The sequence below is a fragment of the Symsagittifera roscoffensis genome, chromosome 1, assembly GCF_963678635.1.
Source record: "Symsagittifera roscoffensis chromosome 1, txSymRosc1.1, whole genome shotgun sequence".
In the NCBI taxonomy this organism is placed as follows: Eukaryota; Metazoa; Xenacoelomorpha; order Acoela; family Convolutidae; genus Symsagittifera; species Symsagittifera roscoffensis.
The window spans coordinates 78,774,526-78,799,679 of NC_087062.1; the positions used below are offsets into that span (position 1 = coordinate 78,774,526).

At 33.5% G+C, this 25,154-nt stretch overlaps 2 protein-coding genes across 2 annotated transcripts in view; both read right to left on the reverse strand.

Annotated features, from left to right (window-relative positions):
- The window catches only part of LOC134850117 (mediator of RNA polymerase II transcription subunit 20-like), a 425,236-nt gene that overhangs the window by 195,083 nt on the left and 204,999 nt on the right, over window positions 1–25,154 (reverse strand). The window lies entirely within an intron of this gene.
- Window positions 20,262–25,154, reverse strand: part of LOC134850023 (uncharacterized) — a 33,419-nt gene continuing 28,526 nt past the window's right edge. The window contains exons 3-4 of the mRNA XM_063866559.1: window positions 22,950–23,290; window positions 20,262–20,727 (exon numbers count right to left, since the gene is read on the reverse strand). The gene's annotated coding sequence lies outside the window, so the exon portion shown is untranslated. The remainder of the gene's footprint in view (window positions 20,728–22,949; window positions 23,291–25,154) is intronic.

Here is a 25,154-nt window from a genome sequence, read left to right on the forward strand (position 1 = left end):
CAAGATTCTTGCAAATGAGGGTTATCTTGCAAAATCTTTCAAGATGGAAGTTATTGTGCAAGAATTGTTGAACCTGATCTAAACTACATTTTATAATTGGATAAATTAGATATTTTACCACTGACTGTAAAGTATTTAATATTAACCAATCATGATCCATCTAACTAACAACCCACTTATTTGTAATTACTTGTAATTTCAGCACCAGAGAGATTTGAATTTAACTTAGAAATTAGTTGTCTCTCCAAGAGAACTTCAGCAGCCGCAACAAACCAGTATACCCTACATCTATTGAGCCTAGCAGAGACTAGTTAAACACCCTGAGACTAGAAAGTATAAGAGTAAGATTAGGATCGGTATTAGACTAAGAAGTTGCACGAATCTATCCGGCCGAAAATAAGATAGCGTGACGAGCAGACGGTGTACCCTATCCGAAATTACTCTATGAGTTAACCACATCTGACCTAACTCATCTGGTGCGACCATAAATCTCGAATAAGACCTTAATAGCTTAGATTTAACCAAAAATAGATTAGAATTTAGACAAAACATTTTTAAAATGTTGTTCGATAATAATTTAATCGAAATGTCTCTACGACTCAATAGATCAGAGCCGATATTCCGAACGATAACAGAACTAACCGGAATTGTAAGAAGATCTCGAACAAGAGACGACATACGACAAAGTAGAAACTTACCATATAGTTTTATGATTGTACGGCAAAAGCCAACACAAACTTTTATATTTAGAATCTTATTAGCAAAGAATTTAGATTTTCATTTGCAAACATAAAATTTTGAAGTCAATCTTCATGATCATTTCAGGCGCTAAACAAAATTATTAATGTACAATAACGATTGATAAAAAGATCTCAGATCGTTTTCTTAATTTCTGCAGTCTTATATAAAACATGTTAGAAAAATATTTATTGAAAATCAAAATGAAAATTAGTAGCATGACAATAAATTGTTGGTGATCATAAAATCATCTGTTGTCCCAGCTTCATCACCTAAACATAACAGCAATCATAAGCTCACTAATATCATTACAAAACTAAATCTTTTTCTTAAATAAATTTAAACCAAAATAAATTATATTCACTTAATTTTAAAATTAGATCATCAAGGCTTATCCTTGGATCTTAATAAATTTTCTATTTCATTAAATTTAAAACCTGATCATCAAGGCCTATCAAAAAGAACAGTTTTGTTCTCCCCCACCCACTTAACAAGTGTCTAACGACCTCAAACGGCGATTCACTATCCAACCCTTCCAAAAAACCCAAGACTAATAGAAATTTGTCAACAAAATTAACCATTCAAAATTAGGATAAACATTGAAGAACTTCGGTTATTCATCCTTCACTTGAACCCTCCTCTTACCATACCCAGGATAAATCTTAGACTTAGTAAGTTTAAAATAGTACCTAACGAACTACTTGCGTTCTAATTATACCTGAACCTTGTGGATCGATTTACTATTCTCCAACCCTTGAACACAATCACTACTCCTAAGTAAGATTAAGTAAGTTAACACCTTAGCTTAGACTAGCCACGAGAAAATAAAAAATCATTCTTCGGATCGATATACTTTCCTCTCCAACCCTAAATAAAAAGACCCAGGTTAAGCTAACCAAAAAATCGTAAGGACTAACAGTCTAAGAAAATAGAAATCATCTAACAACTTTTCGCATCCCTCATCCTAAACCTTATGTCATTCAAAAATCTAGGAAATAAACAAACAATCGTTTTACACAACTGTGAGATAGATAACCAAAAATACGATCTTGTAATCACATCTCATACACAAACAGTTGGATACATTAGAACAAAACGACTAACAATAAAAAGAAAAATAATAAACAAACAAATGCAAATCACACGAAAAAGATTTTCAAAAAATAGAAACGCATTTTCAGAATCAGAAGCCAGCAATTTAGATGAACTCTTAAAATTAAAAGAATCGATTGATAAAAATTGTCCCATTCACGATCAAATATATTTTTCCGATTCAGAAACAACTTCAAATTCATCAAAAAGAGGAAAAAGAAGAATAAAAAAGCAATACAAACACAAACCAGTACACTTGTATAATTGGAATCAACCAATTAGACACATCGATAGTTATATATTAACAGTCATTAAACGAAAAAATGAGCCACACTCAAAGTGACGATAGTCCAGATGACGAAGAGGTCTACCCCTTCCTCATAGATGCACCCGATAAAAGAGGGCAACATGATTTTTGCAAGAATTTACTCGTAAATTTGTTTGAACCCGGAATCAGCCCATGCAAAGCAGAATTCCCAGATATAAAAATCAAAAGACAAATTATTGAACGTTATCTGAAAGATATATGTAATTTAACACAACAATATGGAAACTACACCATAGAATTCAGCACACCAAATACGAATCATCGTAAATGTGTAATTCAAAGAGACGATCTTGAATTACAATTTTCAAAAGTATTCTTAGAATATATTAAAAGCATACAATACGATAATTCACAAAGATCAAACTCCATATTCACTAACGAAGTTTTTGCAATAATATATACCTATATTTCTATATTAGAAAAAGCAGAATTTCACAGAATCTCACCAACTGAAACATCCAAACATACAAAAGTACGAAATTTAATTGCTTTATTTTCAACTTTTCTCTATATAATCAAATAAAATTTCACTAAAGACGATGTTTCACAACACACAAAACATGACTTACAAAAAAATTTGGCATGGTTTATAATAGATTATTTCACACATAATATAGACTTAATTTCACAAGCAAGAAAAAATTTCAGACCTCAAAATCCAAATGATGATACTGCCATTACAGAACAGTCAGACTACGTTTGGGACCCTGAATGGTCTCATCCTGCATTTATAAATATCCCACAATCAATCTCAAGTCAAGCAATAAGTACAATATCTTACCAAAGAGATTATGTAAAAGTAGTACCACTAACCATTGATGCAACACCACTAAAATACAATACATTTTTACCTGATACGCGAAATAACAGTTTAAATTCGACCGTCATACACAATGAAAACCTTAATGGAACTAGGAATCTTACACAACAAGATATCCAAACACCATCACACTTCATAAATGAAGAAATCGTCCAAACAACAACAACTACACAACAAAGAATTTCACCAATACACCCAAATTTAACCCAATGACAACAGCCAACTCAGTAAATTTTCAAACTAATTCACAACCCCCACAGGATCATAGTGAAAGTTATCCATTTTTTCAGCAAAATAAAAATAAAAAGCAAGCACCTCATCATACGGAATACTTATCATCTGATGATGATTATTTACAACCAGACCTTTTTGCACCATATACCCAAGAATATCGAAACAAGGATCGCGACGACCTCATACATATAATAGAATATTTTCTCCAAATCCAACGGATACACGAAATCAACAACCAATACATATGCCAAATCCAACTAATACACAATCTTTTCAACCAATTCAACCACAAAACCCTATGACTATGCACTCATATCAACCAACTCAAATGCAAAATGAAATACCACTCCCATATTACCTTCAACAACACGAAATAACAAAAGATCAACTTTCAAATTTTTCGGAAATGCCAAATGCCGCAGAATCACTACAGATGACAATGAATCCATACCTCATGGGTGGATCATCAATAACATCAAAGAAACCACAAATGGTATTCACAGGAACAGACCCTGAATATTCTGTAGAAGATTATTTAAATGCAGTAACAGCAAATTTGATTTTAAATATAGGACCTGAACCAATTAATACGCCACTACATCAAAATTGGATACATCAACGCACAGCGTTGATACAAACAACCTTAGATGGTGCAGCTCAAAAATGGTTTTCAGTATTACCTATAGAAATAAAATCAGACTGGAAAAGATTTACACAAGACTTTTCCAAAATGTTTGACTCCGAAAGAAATAAACAACACCAAAGAGTTTTATGTAATGAAATTCGCAGATTACCAAATGAAACCATCAAACAATTAGCAGTACGTATCGAAACACTAGTTCGAAAAGCATATTCTTTAAATACACATGACTATAAAAACACAAAAATGACAGAAATTTTAATGATGACATTAACACCTCAATTAAGGAAAATAGCAATAAAAAAGAGAGCATCTCATCCTTCTTCAATTCGAGAGCCAGATTTAGATTTTCGAAAACTAGTAGACAATCTAGAGCAAGCGGAAAACACAATGAAACTTGAATAAACAGAAAATCTAAAACTACAATATGTTAATCGAATTGAAACAAACACTACACATATAAATAACATACATGAATCAGATACAGACCTAGTTGAAAAAATCACTGAAATAGTAAACATTTATGAAAAACACCCAAATTTTAAAGGCAAACCATCTTTCAAAAATAGTGTAATTATTGCCGACAATACGGACATAGTACTTCCGAATGTAGACAAAAACAACAAGATAACCAAAACAAACCTCAAAAGTATAAAAAACCAAATAAATCATTCTATCAATATATGAAGAAAGATCAAAATCTACCAAACAAAAATGTATACAGTAACAACAGTTCAGGAAAACCACTTCCGAGCAACACCAATTACACAAGGAATCAATCGCCATATGACTCAAGTTATAGAGGAAGATCACCAGAACGAATAAATACACAGAATTCTTCACAAAATCAATATAATCGATCAAATAGTCGAAATAACTATACGAGATCAAATTCAAATGCAACACAATTTGTTTCTAGATCCAATTCCCAATCAAACCTAAGCAATAAACACTATTCCAATAATCAATCACGAAACTCATCATATAACAGAAATATAAACTACTCACATAATCGAAATAGAAGTTATTCGAACAATCGAAATCAGAATTACCCGAACAATCGATCAAGAAATAACTCATATAACAGATCAAACTTTCACAGACCAAATGAAAATTATCAAAACAGATCACGGATTAGTTCACAAAATCGAAATTCAAGTTATAATAATCAATATAGAAATTATTCCCAATCACCACATAGGAATAATAACCATTATAATAATTCTAAACATCGATAAAGAAGTAGTACACCAAAACATCAAAGACAACTTAATCAAGTACAGTCAAATGAAGAAACAACATCAGACCCCCCAGGTATTGATGACACAGGAAATAAAGAACTACAACTAAATCAAATAAACTGTGGATCATCAGACACAGAAAGTGATACAGAAAATACCATCTCCGTAAATATGATAACAGTCAAAAACGACTACGAACCTATTATATATGAACAACCTTTTACATCACATGTATATGAAAATCAATTGGAACTCCTTCACAATTATTATATTGAACCCATCAATACTACACAAACTGCACAAGAAATAAACGAAATTAACACGGTAAATAACCCCGATCAAAAAGACAAAACAAAATGTTTAAACACAAATCATATTTATCAAAATATACAAAAAGAACAACCCAGAGAAAAAATTTGGACAATACCATTTCTCTTAGAAAGCCCAAGAAACAAAGAATTTCAACCACCAGATCTTGAAATTGATTTTTTAGTTGATTCAGGGGCAGAATCAAACATAATTAACATTCCCACATGGAATGAAATCAAAACATTACATCCAAAATTAACGCCTCTTGCAACCTCTAGTAAACTAGCAACAGCACAAGGATCAACATTAGTAAATTATGGAATAATCCTATTATTCCTCCTCCCCACAAGAACAATGGAGCAAAACAAAATTCTAAACAAACCATTTAAACAAATATTTCATATCACTGATTTTAAACACAATATCATTGGTATACCATTTATATCAAAAAATATACCAACAATCAACATCTTGAATAGTAAAATACTAATCAAAGATAAGTACACAAAAACAAAAAATACAGCTCTAACATTTTTTCAAAGATTAAATAAACAACCACCATTTCTTTTCAAAATTTTACCCAATTTATAACCAACAACGGAAACACCTGAAACCACTATCAGGAAATATATATAACTTTTCAATAAAACAAGTTCACCAATATGATAAAAGTCAAAATAAACAACAACTCTTCATGTCAGACTTTGAGTTTAAACCTTCATTTACAAGATAAGGTAAATAGATTACTAGATATTTTAGAACAATACAAAATTATCTCACCAGTAAACAAAGAAGAACAACCAAAAGGTAATACATTTATTAACCCTGTTATAATCCTAGCAAAAGGAGAATCATTAAAAATAGTTTTAGACGCTAGATACCTCAATTCACTAATAGACGAATCAAAATGCAATTGGCCTATTGAACCAATACAAGTTATTTCAACAAAAATAAACGGAAAATACTTTAAAACCGCAGATATGAATAGTGCATACAATCAAATGCCACTAGATGAACAATCACGACGTTTAACACAATTTGTTATTGGAAACCAACAATATGAATTCAACCGCCTATTATATGGAATATCCATAGGACCAGCAGCATTTTCAGCTTTTATGAGCAAAATTTTTAGACCACTAATACTTAAGAAAAACGCAATCACCTATTTAGACGATGTTTTTATGCAATCACAGACAAAAGAAGAAATGTTTACACTTTTAGAACACTATCATAAAATACTTCAGAACAAAAATCTGAAGGCCGCCCCCAATATATCACACTTCTTTTTAACACGAGTTAAATTTTTAGGACATAATATAGAAAGAAACACAATCACTCCATTAAAATCACGCACTGATGCTATTCAAAAACTTCAACCACCAACAAACAAAAAGAAAATCCAAGAATTCCTTGGAATGTTAAATTTCTTAAGCAAGTACGTTTAAAAAATGCAATTATATTTAAGACCGTTCTATAATATCCTCAGACAACAAAATAATTTTGAATGGACCACTGAACATCAAACACGATTTGATGAAATTAAAAAACTTCTAACTGAACAAATTTCAAACACAATTCCAGACCCAAATCAACCATTCTATGCAATGTGCGATGCTTCCATTTTTGGCATCGGCGCAGCATTACTACAATCACACAGTTGTACAAATAAAATGAACCTTATATCAGCAAATTGCCGATTATTAACTCAAGCAGAGCTACGACTCTCAACTCTAATGAGAGAATGTACAGCTATAATTTATACACTTACAGAATATGAATTTCTGATACTTGGATCAAAACATCCAACAGTACTATTCACAGATCATAAACCAATCAATTTTCTCTTTACACAAAAGTCAAATCCTAATCACCGAGTTTATAGATTTCAATTAATACTAATGAAATTTCCAAACTTACATATAGTTTGGACAGCAGGAAAGAATCTTTACTTACACGAAAAACTACAGTTGAAAAACCCAAAAATATAAAGTTTAACCTTGCAAAAGACGAAACATCACCCCGACTGGAATGCAAATATGCAGTAAAAACTGACATTGAACAATCACAAATAAATAACCTACAACACTTCCCACTTTACTTAGATTACCAAAATAATCACTACGAAGTTGATCTACTTGGAACATCAACTTTCAAACCAATTCCATACTCACAATGGATAAAAAATAACACCCAACAAAAACGAATAAAACACCACTCGCATAAAAAAGACCTTTTTCCGTTAATTGAAAGAGAAAATTTAACTGATAAAATAAATTTATCAGGACCACAAACAAATGATTCAAAATACACAATAAATCAAGTTTTTGACCTCCATGACCCACTTGACACAATTCCTTTATCTAAATTAGAAATTTAAAACATTTTTCTCCCTCTAACAGATAAAATTACAATTAATATCTTGAAACAATATCAAAATCTTGACCCAGTAATTAGACAACTAAAATCATGGCACAAATACAAAACTAAGCCCGTAAAGGCAGATACCACAATTTTAGGAAATAAAACACTCCTCCGATATTTTGGAAAATTTAATAATACAACAATTAATGAAAACACAGACCTTCTAGAATATCATTTAAATGATTCTACAGTTCCCTGTTTCCCTTTAAGTATGATTCTAATAGCTTTTAACATTTCACATACACAAAACATTAAAGGACACTCTGGATCAGAGAAAACATATTCAAATTTTACACAAAATTTTTATTTCCCAAATGCACCAATTTGGATAAAAGTACTATGCAATGATTGTATAGTATGTCAACTAAATAAATCTTATCCAAATCAAAAACAAATAGCACAAAAAAAAAGATAAAAGTTTATATTTTAACCACCGTATTTCATTCGATACAAAAGGACCAATTTCACCATCCTCTGAAGGAAACTCCTACAATTATGGTAATTGTTGGCGCATTTACACATTATGTAGCACTCAACCCAGTACGACATTGTAACGCTTATTATGCTTACACAACACTTTATGAACACTGGATAGCTAAATTCGGATTACCCGAAATTTTAGTTACAGACAACGGTACAGAATTCATAAATAATGAAATCATCACACTATGTCATTTATATAACATTAAGCACAAACCGCGTACATCTAGTGCACCTTGGGCAACGGTTTAGTCGAAGGTATGAACCGTTCATTACAAGAATATCTTAGATGTATCATAAATGGAAATGATACAAGATACACAGAATGGTCAGCAGATGTAAAATTATTTCCCTTTCACAAATTACGACAACTCTAGGAATGTCACCATACGAAATGGTTTTTAATAAAAAGCCACGTAAACCAATTATGTTTACAGCAAACTCTCATAAAAATGCACAAGGTCATTGCCAACCGAATAAAGACTCAGTTTGTTATAACCTACCTTTACACACGCATGATGAAGATCATTTTCATCACCCACAAATCCTTAAATTAGCCTCCGGTACACACCCCGAATGGATTTTAAATAGAGATAAAAAACACAATGAAATTTACCAAAGAGTAACAAAAAAATTGTTACAAAGGCAAAACATTAACGAACAAATAAATTCACGCTTTACACCAGCCTCAGATTTAAAAATTGGAACATTTGTCTTAATACCTAATTTTAATACACAAAAAGGAATTTCTAAAAAATTACAACCCCTTCGTAAAGGACCATACCAAATAATCGCCAAACCCACTGACGTAACATATAAAATCACCGATTCAGACCAAAAAGAAATTGTTCAACATAGAAACAATCTATTGCCTTACTACCCAAAAGAATACGCACTACGCGAACTAACTCAATTATATTCTTTCACAGGTTTAAAAGTTATTCAAAATCACCCACATACGGAAAATGAAATAAATGAACAAAATGACATTCACCTTGAAAAACAAAATAAAAAACCAACTACAACCCAAAACAATACAAAAAAGCTAGATCAAAAAATACCTCAAAAAGAAAGGAAAAGTAGAAAAATGATAGAAAAAATTATACCCCAAGAACAAGTCGAGAAATCAGAACATAGAGAGTCATCACGACTTAGAAATCAACCACGTAAAAACTACAAAACATTCATCCCACAATCTAAAATATTAAAGAAAGTTGAATTTCAAAAGCAGCTTTAATTTTAAAATTAATAATATTTGCACCTCTGAAACATTTTGAACTTTCATTTTTCAAAATAACATGCTGCAAACACGCAGCGATTCTAGTTCAAATTTAGCCAATAGGATTCATTCAATCCGTCACCTTCTATAACTCTAACACAAACCAATTAGACGAAAGATATTAAACTCCAGACATATCTATAACTATAACTTTACAACCTCCAGGTCAAAAATAAGCAAACCACTCAAACTTGACAACTAAAATAAAAACCACCAAAATATCATAACCCTCCCTTATCTAATAACGCAAAGATCAACAATATTTTCCCAACTTAGACCTCAAAAACCCCCCAAACAAAAATGTTAAATTAGCCTAAAGTAAAAGTACGACCATATTAATTTAGCCTGGAGAACAAAAATCTAAAAAATACCCCATATCACCTGACAAATGAAAATAAAGTAAAAGAAGACCTCTCGAACACCATAAAATTCGCCCCCAACAACTTTTCACAAAACTCAACCCACTTGTCAAAAAATCAATAAATAATTCGACCACACTTAAAAATTGCCCCAAACAACAAAAAATATTCGACCAAGAAGCCATTTCTTAAATGCTCTTCTCTCGATCAGTCAACACAATTTTCAACATTTTCATAAACTTTTTAACAATACTTAAACTTTTATTTATATTTCTCTTTGATACTTTTGAAGCTTTTATAATAATTTTAATCACTTTTTGCAATATTTTTTAAAATTTTCTACTCCCTATTTGAAATATATCTGCAACTTTCTTAAGTCATTGACCATATTCACAGGTACGAAAACCCAAAATTTATATAAATGATACGAACCATTTTTAGTAGAACAGATATTTTTTTACTATTTGTAATTTTCATAACATTTTTTATCATCCCTAATATTGACAATATGCAAATGTATAAAGAAGGCAATCGTAACATTCGCCTTAGCAACAATCCTTTTATTTCTTTTTCTTGAAGAATACTACAATAAACATAAATTTTTTCACTAAAAGAAATCAATCAAAAAACCCTCAAAAATTGCTAACCAACGATCACACAGTCAGTCTTCACCGACAACATCCCAAGAAAACCCGACAATACCTACAACTACCCAAAACCCCCAAACATCTACACGAATTTCTTTCCAAGATAACCCATATACTTTTGAAGAACGACACGCTCGCTTATCTGAACCATTAGAACCAGTTCAGCGACAGGCACCTCTAAGTGAACCAACATATAACTTGTACCCAACACTACCACAAGAATTAATTAGAATAAGAAATATTAGTCAAAACCAAAATACAGTTGAAATAAATAGACAAATTATACATCCACGACGAAATAGAAATTTTCAAACCCCCCGAGTTCATTTTGATATACCCCAATCCCCATCACCTAGTACTCCAGAAAACCCAATTAGCATATTACCGGAAACCCCTACATTTCTTGCACAACGTAGCACCTCAAGTATACCCTCAGATTATTTAGGTTCAACACCAACATCTGAACAAATACGTGAAAATCCCTTTAACCCCCCAAACCAAACATCACGACTACCATATTGGACAACACAATCATTCACACAAGGTGAACCAAATTTGATAAATGACCCAATAGATATTTCTACGGATACAACAACATCATCATCACTACCAGAAACATTATCACTACCGTCAACACCATCAATAAGCCAGATTTTACCGACGCCTTTCCCCCTAAATTTTCCAAATAACCTCGACGCTAGATATCGAGAACAATCATCAACAAATATCCCTTTAAGATTAGATTGGAACACTTTCACAACACCCCCACCATTATTTGGAAAACAACCGGAAAGTAACCGACTCCACAACTGGGCACTCCATAGACTACAGTATAGACAGACATCCACGAAGACATTCGTGACCTTAACATTCAAATACTCCAACAAAATAGTCTACAATTAAAATTTGAAATCACGGTTAAACTAAACAACATTGCTCAACATCCTTACCCATTAAACCCACCAAATATAACAGCTCAATCGCTACCACCACCATTTATAACAACTGAAGTTATATATAAATACGACAGATATACCAAAAAGACTATTGGTTACATCACATTTTATAACCCGTACTCAGGATTATCATACACATGTATATTCTAAAAATATTGATATTTCTCCAACTCCATTTTTCTAATGATCTCTGATCAGAACATAAACCCTTCTCCCCGCACAGGACCCCAAGACTTATTAGTAACAAACTACGATTGTGAAGAAAATGAACAAAAAACACTACACAAATATGCAATAAATCAAGTATCACAATGCGAAACGGAACCACAAGCTATAGAAACTACAAATGTAATAGCGACACTATATTCAAAATTCAAAAACCCAAGCAACAACAGTCATAGGATATAAATTTACAGCAACATTTTCCGAACGAAAAGAAAGTACATTGTTCACAAGTTTCAAACGGAAATAAAAACCGACTTGACCACAAATCATTCTACCAAAGTAATATAGAACGACTTCTACATCTAAATCCCGATGATTGTAAAAACTAACTACTCAGATTAAACATCACAAGAAATAAAAACACCGTCAGAAAAATAGTATATTTTCAAGTCTTTGCCGATTCTGTACATCAAGCAGAACTTGAAAGATATCAAGGACATATAAAACTAGATGAAAAATACCCATACAACGGCGCACACGGAAGATTAACTTATGACATACACGATAAACATTGGATACCACACATTGGAATAAATGACCCCCCAAACTGCAAAGCAGACACAAAAAATAAAGGATATCAAGAAATATTGTTTTTCGATTGGAAAATACAACTCGAAAAAATACAACTCACACGAGATTTATCTGACAACACAATGATCTATCAAGGTATTAGACTACCTTGTAAAAACGATCAAGGTTATTGTGATCCTACAACACGGATACAAGCAACAATTCTTTGGTTTCCCGAAGATATATGTACAACATTTCAAGTAGCAAAAATACACGCTCGAATGATAAAATTTCACGAAAAATATTTTATACAATCAATTCCATATGAACAAGTCCATCCATCACGAAAACAAAGTACTGATTTTCGAAATATCCATAATATAGAAAATAAATTAACACGTTTTCAAATATATCAAGAAACAGAAATCGCATGCAAATACAGAAACCCACTTCACAAAACACAATATTCTGAAATATTAGTTGAATACGAAAAAGGTTTCGACTTGACCACTGGAAAAATAAAAATTGACCCTTATGCCACAGGTCATCCTCTACACGAAGGAACATCATATACACCAGTTAACTTTCAAAAAAGTAATGGTCAACCTGGTGGACATCTAAAGCCACATGACACTAGAAGCACACGTAGTTACAAGAACTATCACTAATGAATAATTCTTATTTTGGTAATATCCACTATGTCAGCCACTTAGATATGAATTTTTCAAGAAATGTCACTCTCCGAATTAGAAACACTTCACCAACTATTCGAATTAGAAAGGACACAAATCCTACAATCATTTGCACTAGCAGTGTTAAAAATACCCTACGCAGGATGTTTACTATCAGGAAATAAATCAAATTTTCTAGACTACGAAGGAAACATTTTATGATTTTATACTTGTACCAACAAAAGTATCACCACTATATGTTTTTGAAGATAAACGATGCTATAAAAGAATCCCTATCTTTTATAAAAATAAAGTACATTTAGTTGACACACTTTCAAGACGAATATATTTTTGGGATACCGCAGTCCCATGTGGATCAAAAAATAGCCACAATGTCGTACAATTGAACCCTGATGGAGATAAAAATTATCTTCTTACCCCATACCCCACGTTAATGCAATCACTGAAAAAATTTTCACCCGAAAGCATCAGAGCTATTGCTCGTAACCCAAATATTGATTTACAATCAATTGGAATATATTCAAAATCCGATATCCAACACCACATTAGAACACAACAATTCCAGGATTTATTAACACAAATGGACACTATACAAAGACAATCAATTGACCAAAACTTACGCAAACTTGCCGAAACCGCAGGATTTGCAGATATCTATACACAAGATTATAGCGGATATTTTAAAGACATTAAAGACTATATATATCTAAACGGTGAAAAATACAGACCACAAGATATTTCACCTATAAATATTTTTAGTTTTGTTACACTAAAAAATGAAATTCTCGATTTTCTAGGATGGCCCTATTACATCTTAGAAAAATTAACTATCCTATAGGCAATGTTTAACTTTATAGGATTTCTTTTTTCACTTTTAAAAGGAATCTATAACACATGCGCTATACACACACAAGTAAATAGACAAGCAAGTGTAGCACGCATACTAGTTGCAGGATTTTTTGGAATTTTTTCATCATCAATTAACAAAATTCTTCTAGACGCACAAATCAAAGAGTATAATACAAAAATAGCGACAACACAGAACACATACAACGAAGAACATAATAACATAGAAGTAACGCCTACAGCACCACAGTTGCCACCCCAACCACATAACCATCCATTATCCTTAGTCCCATGTAATTTCCGAATCCTAGCAATAACACATAACCCAAATTTTAGACCAAACATATCGCAAAGTCCCATACAACATATAATGACACATCACTCACAAGATGATAATACATATGAACAAATTATAGAACAACTTCATACCACCGCTTTACAGTCTCAAAATAATCATTTTGTTAGCCCACGATGAGCCGACAACTTGGATCCCTACACCGCTCAAATTCCCATCCAACCAACCTCAACACTCCAATCACAATAATCCCATTTTTTGCTTTCCCGCCACCCGATTTTCCAACTATTAATATATCATCAAGCATGAATTCGGATACTAATTCAGATATTTCAGTTTTATACTCCATTTCACAACTTAATAACCCTAATATAGAAACCCCTGACGAATTTACAGACTCCGAACCATCTCCATCCAATAATTTTCAAACCAACTCCTCAGTTTTTTCAAAGCCCCCTTTTCAACCGATCCCACTAAATAATCCACTCCCGTCCGTTTCTACTCCCTCTTATGCTTCACAAGTAACCCCAACCAATTCTCCATTTCATTCCGACCGATCATCTAATTCTCCCGATATTCCCCAAATTTCCCAAGAACTTGATAATTTTATCACCCTACAACAACAGCTAATACACCCTAACACCCTCACTATAAATCAAATTTCATCCACAATAGAATCCTCAAACCCACCTACTCCTACACCCTCCTCAGCTTATACTGCATCATTAGCACAATTATCCACATCCACCGAATCATCACATAGCAATCACCAAGCTTATCGCACTTTCAAAAGAAAATTCCCAAACCATCCATTCCCGACCAAACCAGGAACAGCCTGCGAGTATATTAATCATCCACACCACACCAACACGAAAGATTTTCTAGCAATCACCTTACCTTCATTCCCACAATATACTTTAAACACACCTAACGACACTAACGACACACGTAGTTTTGTAGATGAACATGTTTTAATGCCTACACTTCATTGGACAACATATTACCATTTTACTAATCCCCTTTGCCTGCCATTATCTAATACTCATAACGATATAGAAAAGAATAAAGATATGCTGTATCGACTCACCACACCACTAACACATAGACAATTTACTTATATAGGATATAAAAAATCACTAAAAAGATTCACTGCACCCCGAGCTAACGAATTTACAATAGAATATTACGACCATAATATCATCCGAACTAATCCAGCCCAATTTTTAAATGACGACCGCTTCGCTAACCCACAACTAACAGAAAAATTCTTCATCAAAACATCATATGTAATCACACTCAATATTTTTGATAGAAAAAATGATCACATCATTTCTGAAGCACTAACTGATATGCAAGCTTACGAAAGTTTTAAAGAAAAATTTCAATTATTTTCACTAACCGTTCACTTCCTTGCACCACATGAACGCGATTTGCACTGTTCACACAACATTATGTTACGCACTAAACAGACTCACACATATATATACTATCGCTTCATACAAAATCATTTTGATCTACATACTCCATCAAGACAACCACACCATCGTTTTCAGTTTCTTAACTCGAAGTACACTTCACCATTTTTTCTAAACTTCACCTATTGCATCAAAGATACTAACCTCCACGGCATCCTCCGCAATTTTGACCCAGCAACACAAATGTATATATTTTGTCTCATTACGAAGACCTTTAATGCCGAAGAATCCAGACCCTTCCTTATCCCACATGAATTTATCCAACCTATAGAAATCCCTATATTAGAATTTATTTACAATACTAAATACAATCACAAAATATATAACCTCATTCAAAACACACCTTATGAGTTTGCAGTAGGCTCCGAAAAACTAAAAACTATTAAAGCACTTCAATTGCTTTGGCGACTGCTCCAAACTAAAAACATCATTCGCATACTAGCAAAATTACTAACAAATTCAGACGTAATACGCGACATCTTTCCCCACTGCTTTTTCCCAGACGATTAACAGGTAAGTATAATTTACAAATATTCTTAAATAATAAATTTAAAATAATACTAACAATTCTTTACTCATGTTTCTTTTAGATTTTTAGTCTTCATACCACGATCATCTGCAAAAAAAAACAGAAAAGAACAATAAAAAATAAACTTGTTAAAATTATTCTAAACTTCATTAATATTTACACAAGACAATCTGATAAAAATCATACCAAATGTAGTAAATTAATTTAAAAATTATTCCCCCATAAAGCAGTAAATTTAAATATGATGAAAAATTATAACTTTAAATTTCCCCCAAAAAACTAGCAGTAAAATTGAAATTATATGTAATAAATTGATAAAATGAAAATGCAGTACTAACCTTTTGATATTTTCATTCATTCGCACAGGAATTCTATCCAAACTCGCACAGCTCGCCCACGAAGAATTGTTTAAATAATGAATTTCAGTTTCAAGTTTTCACACTCAACAACTTTAACACACGATAACAAGTTTCAAACTTTCCTTTAACCCGGTTGGAAAGGAATTATATACTAAACCAAACTAACCAACGCAGCTTACTAAACACCACAAATCATAAAATAATAGCATGACTAGGAAAAGAAAACCAACGGTACCCAAACCGGATTAACCCAGTTTAAAACTGGATAATTTATTCTTTTGAAGACTATTATAAAGTCTAAGAAAGAAATAATAAAACACAAAAAAGTCGAAAGACAAACCCATAACAAAAACAATTTGATTTTTGAAAAAAGGACACAACCAAAGGAACATAAGAAAGACCAACACAAACCCAACATAAAACGTTATCACATAACAGGACTTCTCAAAGAAACCGCACGAAATCATACTCCCACTCCTGGCCTAACCCACCAGAGAGGACGTCCTGAGCATACTCTATAGCCGGCCTAACCCACCGCGCTACATCCACGCTTTGTGACCACACTTCAATTTTTAATAAGAGGTACTCAAGGGTGAGTAACTCTTCAAAATAACCGAACTAAAACAAAATGCTTTTGTGAAAACAACTAACTAAATTCATAATTAAAAAACTGAACTAATAAAAATTTTATAAAATGTAAATCATACCTTGCAGTATATAGATCAACATACAACAACAAAGACGAACATCCAAAGACAAAGTGACCCCACTACACTCGAAAAAGAATGGCCAACCACAACCAAAATGCCGTCCACAATCACAACTCAAAAGATTTAGAGTACGACTTGACTTCGCAGAAAAGGACTTCATTGAACTAGACCAATGACCACCTCTATGTTCAAGTATACGTACAGATCCGAGTTACAAGGCATCCCCTCCACGCACAATCTCCACGCCATTCCCAGGCGAGGTTGAACACAAAACAAGTTCTCTACATAATACAGAAAAACCCGTCATAGCAAACCATTTTGAAATCAGATTGATTTCGTTGGGAAACACAGTCGTTGTCACAAGAATACACAACGATTGTTGCCCCTAACTCCAGCGTCCTGGAACTTCTCTAACAAGAGGAACCGGACAAGAATACGATGTTCGCCAAATACCAACGTTCATCATCCATCCTTTGAATTGCAGAAAGATAATTCTAAAAAACTCTGTAAAACCCGGATGGGTGGAACCTGATCTAAACTACATTTTATGATTGGATAAATTAGATATTTTACCACTGTAAAAAATTTAAAATTACCCAATCATGATCCATCTAACTAACAACCCACTTATTTGTAAGTGCTGAAATTACTTGTAATTTCAGCACCAGAGAGATTTGAATTTAACTTAGAAATTAGTTGTCTCTCCAAGAGAACTTCAGCAGCCGCAATAAACCAGTATACCCTAGATCTATTGAGCCTAGCAGAGACTAGTTAAACACCCTGAGACTAGAAAGTATAAGAGTAAGATTAGGATCGGTATTAGACTAAGAAGTTGCACGAATCTATCCGGCCGAAAATAAGATAGCGTGACGAGCAGACGGTGTACCCTATCCGAAATTACTCTATGAGTTAACCACATCGGACCTAACTCAATTGGTGGCTTAGCTTGCAAGATGAGCAACCAAGAAAAATTTCGTGAAAAAACAACGAGATAACAGAATTTTGTGTATATGATCAGTGCATGTTGAATTTAGATTGAGAAAATAAAAAAATCTTACGGCAAACGATGACCTCTTCTTATTCAAATCAACGATATTAAATAAAAATTGTGCAATTTTTCCTAATAAAATTGAGTTTTATTTCTCTTAATTTTTTTTCGGTGAATTTGCTTAATTTGATTTACAATCTTAATTTTACATTTCGGTAAAAAGATATACAAAATGAATTAAATCGAAAACAATGATCAAAACAATTCAAAATTATTAAAGTTTTTTGGGGGTAACCGCCTAGCGGGCTGTGTGTATGTATGCGTAGCTAATATTGCTTCCTTCTTTCACAAGCGCTACTTGGTTGTCTTCCCTTTAAAGCTATTTGTGACAAAAAAAAATGTTTTTTATAAAATATGTTGCCAAAAAATGATATCTTTAAAGGAGGTCGGTCATCTTGCAAGATTTTGTAAGAATCTTGCTAGATCTTCTAAAGCGATGCATCTTCTTTTAAAAATCTTGCTAGATGACCTCCCTTGATCGACTAGGGTGGTGTTGTCGCACGGGTGTTTGGGTCCGCAATAGTTGGATGGGCTCCGGTGTGCTTCGATTACTGGTTCGATGTTTTGGGCTGATTAGGTGGTGATGTACTTTCTATGGCTAGCGCTGGCCAGTGCTTCAAATGTAAGACGTAAGTTAAATTTTTGAGTTTTGGTTTTGCACTGCCGCCCTGTTCAGATTGGCGCCGGAAGCCTCTACACTGACTTATTCAGCAGTCTTCTAACATGTTTCAACTGACAGAGACTTCTGTTAGCTAAAATCACCTTATGTTAGTCAGACCAGGCCTGGCCGACTTGTTCTACAATTTCTATGACAATCCATGAATGTTTAAAAAGTTGTTCGTGTAAGTTGCCTTGAAGGGTCTCCGCAAAACGGGTCTCTGTAATACAACTGTGATTATATGATGTTATAGGAAGGGATAATTCCAGTGATTTTTAAAAAGCTCCGATTTGAAAGGTGGGTTGCTAAGGATTATGCTACCCTTTAAAAATGTGGATCTTGATTAAACTGTTTTTCTCAGTGATGGCCGTTCTATGGCTTAATGTATACAAATATGCAGATTAATTTGTAAAAATTTCAAATATAGGTATTTTGTTTAGATTTTATGAAGTGCTGATTTCAAAGCAAACTTTGAAAACTTTTTCAACCTCTTTAGGTGCAAGCAGGTTAAATATATAACTTTTCTGCGTTTTTTGCGGAAAAATTTAACCGAAAAAATTTTCTCTTTTTTCGCGCTCTTGTTTCAATATTATTAAATTGTAGCTGCAAAGGCGTCCTTAGAACAACTTAAGGGTAGCTCGGTCGAAAATGGATGTCGTAAATTAGAACCAGTTCAGGCATCCTTTTGTTCACGTGGTGGTCATAACCCGCCTTCACACCAAATCAACCCCTGAATTAATGCATCGGTTTTTCCCGCACATCATTTAGAGTGCAAACGAGGGTATGTGGTTCAAGAGAGATTATCAAGATCAGTTTTAGAAGAAATAGTTATTGGACCAAACAAGAAATCTCCAAACAGATTAGAATATTTCTGGATACGGGGAACCGGACTAAGAAGATATTAAATGAATTACAGTTTTTTGCCATCTGGGATTGTCGATGTCGCAGAATCAAGTCCAGAGTTCGTGGGTCGCACCGCATCCAGATTCAGATCCAACTTGTATAGTTGCTCCGAGACTATGAATTCCCGATTCCGGTTCGCTTTTCACTTTCAGACTTGTGCGACCAAACTTTGGAGTGGCCATCCTTTCACGAAGTTCACTTTCTCAGATTTTCTTACCAAAAATAGAAGTTTCCCAGTTTTTGCTTTTAAGGAAACGCCCCAAATTACGCATTCAAAAGCGAATAAGGTGCGACCGTCATGCTCGTGACTCAAGAAAATGGCGCCGCTGCCCCGACTAAACATGCACCCACCCATTTTGATTCAATTGTTATAGGAATGAAACTCAAGTTAAGTATACAAGTAGTTCAAGTTCTCATAGCATTCAAGAAGAATTTTATCAGCAACTAAATAGGTAGTTTCTCAAAATCCTCTTCAAAAGGTCGCGCATTTTATTTTTTCGGGATAAATCAGCATCTGTTAATTTCATAATAAGGATTAGTTTTTTTAAAAGCTGTCAAACATTATTAGAACACCTATTATATGTCAAATAGAGGTGTTTGTAAATAGGATTATTTGGAAGCTCTGAGGGTAATTTTGAAACATTTTTCCGTTTTTTCTTCTGAGTTTTCCTTCTTATTAAGTTTCGAAGTTGGAGTGGCATCTCGAAAATAATCTGTGCATGTGGCTAGAAGGATACAACATTTCCACATTTCGAAGCTTGATCAGATCGAGCACAGCGGACACCGGACTTATTCTATTGAAAGGGCATTTCCACTGCTCTGTTCCAGGCACCCTTGATCTGTTATCTAGTCTCACAAATCCATCCGAAGTGATTAACTTATCCTGGAATGCCTTGTCTTGTTCTGATGTTCGTGGGAGGGGCAGAAGACCTCAAAAGACAAAAAACTGTATGAAAAAGTGAAAACAGAGGAGAAGAAATATATTGGTAACAGTTTAAATCAAGGCTATTGAAAATGTTAAAAAACTTATTGGATTTTGTTAGCCAATCGGCGTCACATGTTTGTTTGAGGGAGCTGGGTTAACCTAACTTTAAAAGAAACAAGATGATGCACATATCAATTCATAAGAGAAAAGTTTTCTTAAAAACTCAAAAAATTCGAATCAAAACTTCGATAATTATTATCTTTTATACTGCCAAGAAAAAAGATAACAGCTGATTTTTTCTAATTTGAGCTCAAGAAGACAATAAAAAAATTATCGAATTTTTTCAATGTCGTTCAAATCACGATTAAAGGGGCTTTCACATTATATATCACTCGGCCCATTTTTTGTGGTACCTTTGCGTGGAAAAAAAACTAAAACGCACCCGAAAACAAAGTTCTTCTCATTTTCAATGGTCAGAACAATTAGCAAATGAAAAAAAACGTTGATTCAAAAATACAGTTTTCTAGCTCGGTGAGTAAAAACTTCGATGCTTTATTGATTATTGTTGTCCCACGACGAAGTAAAAAATTTATCAAAAATCTTCAGCTTATTTCAATTTTCTCATACATTATTATTCCTTAAATTTTCAACTTTAAAATGACAAAAAAGGCACTATATGAGTCTTCATTACTTAGTTTTTGTAGTAACACTAAATTTTTCAAAGCGCTGCTAAACAATTTTTTACTAAACAAAAGGGTGTGTCGATTGTTAGATCCCTTTTTTTCAATTAGTAACTAAAAAAGTTAAGCATAAGTCTCATACTAGATTTATCATAGATCTTAGTCGATCTGGTCTTAGAATTAAAAAGATAATTATATAAACAGATGACTTAAAAGGGTTGATTAAATAAGTTTAAATTATTTATAAATGGATGAACAACTGTCTAGAAAAAACAAAATAGGTTTGGTATATTTTGGTTAAGTTGCATTGATTTAAATTAAAGGAAAGCATTAGAATCTTACCTCTGCTCATTCTGAAATGTTATATTTTTTTAAAAGTTCTTTTTGTTTAAAGAAAAATTATTGATAAATAAAAAAAAGAAAATAATTCTACTTGACATCGTGAGTGGATAAAATAACAGTTCTGGCGACTCAGATTAAATTATTTCTCAGCTCTTTGGCTGAGACAAATCTGCACCTGCAGTCTAGGCTTCAAACTTCATTTTCCCCCCTTTGTTTTATACTCGTGATGAAATTGACATTTGCAGCTGATTGATTTTTTAGCATACAGAATCAATAATTTAAAAAATCAGGGCAATTTATCAGTGTTGCAATTGCGTTATTAATTATAAGTTTATGGGGGCTTTGGCGCGGCACTATCTGCATTTTAAGGCAAGACAGTCAACCAGTCCGCCTAACTGGCGACTTTCTTGTTTTCAATATCCAGGCTAAAAGCAGCACAAAAAAGTGAGTCCGATTTTGAAAGAATTTATCAAATCGAAGGGTTAGTAAAGTGTTAGAAAACTAACTTAAACCATAAGTTAGTGTACATTTTGCAATACTACAATTTTTATTAAAAATGCTCAGCTGGCTCACTTTTCACTTTCGACAAAAAAATGAAATTGATCTCACTTTCAGGGTTTTTATAAAGAAATTCAAATGGATTTTGGCAAGATTCAGATGGAATTTAGTGGCTAGGAAAATCTATCCAAATTTTTTCAAATAGATTTTTAGACACTCAAAATGATACAAAATTTCCCAGAAAAATGATCACAGGTAAGATATCTTTTTACATTTAAGCTTAGGACAATAATACCTTTTGAATGATAAAAATAAATCTAGTCAAAAATAGCTAGTTAAAAAGTCGAAATCTGTCTGAAAAAAAAACAACCCCGAGCACAAATTTTCCGTTACTTTCATTAATTACTTGGAGCAAAATCTTTCACTCAGTACTTTATATGGCGTATGGGGGAATGATTTTCCGAGAAAACCTCAAGTAAAGAATATCGTTTTTATATTACATTTAAGTTTTTCATGTTATTACTGCTCCATAGACCTTAAAAGGCAGTCGGAACATTCAGGACCTCGTCCTGATACGAGCAGTCTTGTTTGCTTTAAAAAGAATGTATCGGTGAATGGAGAAATTTCTCAACTATGATAAGAAACTTATTGTGTAACAATTTTGAAACCACTTTAAAGTTATTGGCAAAATCAAGTTAACTGCTCACCTAAATAGCTGCAAATCCAACGTTCTTGCTCCGCGTTTTCCAAATATAGGTTTCCTGTAAACAAGTTTAGCTCAGCAAATTGAACCAAATCGACGAAAGCCATACAATGGCCCTTGGGAACTGAAAATCCACGCATGTTTTGGAGAGCAGGGATCGAATTTGATGGTTTTTGGTGGTACGGTTGGAACATGAAAAGTACAGCATGATTCATTTTATTCAGTGTGTCGTATAGGTTGTTGACCTCAAATGGGGTCAGAAGGATTAGGGCTCCTGTGGAGTTGCACTTCACAGCCCAAAAAGGATCTCTCAAGAATTCGTCCAAGTCGTTAAATACCCCAAAGCTGAAACAACAAAACGGCGGTGTATCGACTAGCATAAAGCTCGACTAGCATAAAAATTTGAGAATGGAAAATCGTATCGACTAGCATAAAAATCGAAATACAAAGTTCAATTACTCACAATATATGGCCCCCTATAAAAGGAATAATTGAACATATGTGAATTTTTGGATCTACTTAACACTCCCCTTATGGTGCCTATTAAAGAATCTCCTCCCCATTCTGATTGGTCGAAAGTTCGACTAACTGGGTCTCTTTAAATATTTCCCTCTCTAGGATAACTAGTAACGAATCGCCATCCCTATAAAAAATAATTCAATGGTTGAGCATATGTAAATTTTGTACCTAGTAACAAATCTCCCCTTTAGCAAAGTGAGTTAGGACCGATGTGGTTAACTCATAGAGTAATTTCGGATAGGGTACACCGTCTGCTCGTCACGCATCTTATTTTCGGCCAGATAGATTCGTGCAACTTCTTAGTCTAATACCGATCCTAATCTTACTCTTATACTTACTAGTCTCAGGGTGTTTAACTAGTCTCTGCTAGGCTCAATAGATCTAGGGTATACTGGTTTGTTGCGGCTGCTGAAGTTCTCTCGGAGAGACAACTAATTTCTAAGTTAAATTCAAATCTCTCTGGTGCTGAAATTACAAGTAATTTCAGCACTTACAAATAAGTGGGTTGTTAGTTAGATGGATCATGATTGGTTAATATTAAATACTTTACAGTGGTAAAATATCTAATTTATCCAATCATAAAATATAGTTTAGATCAGGTTCCACCCATCCGGGTTTTACAGAGTTTTTTAGAATTATCTTTCTGCAATTCAAAGGATGGATGATGAACGTTGGTATTGGGCGAACATCGTATCTTCGTGTATCTTCTTGTGACAACGACTGTGTTTCCCAACGAAATCAATCTGATTTCAAAATGGTTTGCTATGACGGGTTTTTCCGTATTATGTAGAGAACTTGTTTTGTGTTCAGCCGCGTCTGGGAATGGCGTGGAGATTGTGAGTGGAGGGGATGCCTTGTAACTCGGATCTGTACGTATACTTGAACATCGAGGTGGTCATTGGTCTAGTTCAATGAAGTCCTTTTCTGCGAAGTCAAGTCGTACTCTAAATCTTTTGAGTTGTGGTTGTGGACGGCATTTTGGTTGTGGTTGGCCATTCTTTTTCGAGTGTAGTGGGGTCACTTTGTCTTTGGATGTTCGTCTTTGTTGTTGTATGCTGATCTATATACTGCAAAGTATGTTTTACATTTTATAAAATTTTTATTAGTTCAATGTTTTAATTATGATTTTGATTAGTTGTTTTCACAAAAGCTTTTTGTTTTAGTTCGGTTATTTTGAAGAGTTACTCACCATTGAGTACCTCTTATTAAAAATCGGAGTGTGGTCACAAAGCGTGGATGTATCGCGGTGGGTTAGGCCGGCTATAGAGCATGCTCAGGACGTCCTCTCTGGTGGGTTAGGCCAGGAGTGGGAGTATGGTTTCGTGCGGTTTCTGTGAGAGGTCCTGTTATGTGATAACGTTTTATGTTGAGCTTATGGTGGTCTTTCTTATGTTCCGTTGGTTGTGTCCTTTTTTCAAAAATCAAATTGTTTTTGTTATGAGTTCGTCTTTCGACTTTTTTGTGTTTTATTATTTCTTTCTTAAACTTTATAATAGTCTTCAAAAGAATAAATTATCCAGTTTTAAACTGGGTTAATCCGGTTTGGGTACCGTTGGTTTTCTTTTCTTAGTCATGCTGTTATTTTATGATTTGTGGTGTTTAGTTAGCTGCGTTGGTTAGTTTGGTTTAGTATATAATTCCTTTCCAACCGGGTTAAAGGAAAGTTTGAGACTTGTTATTGTATGTTAGA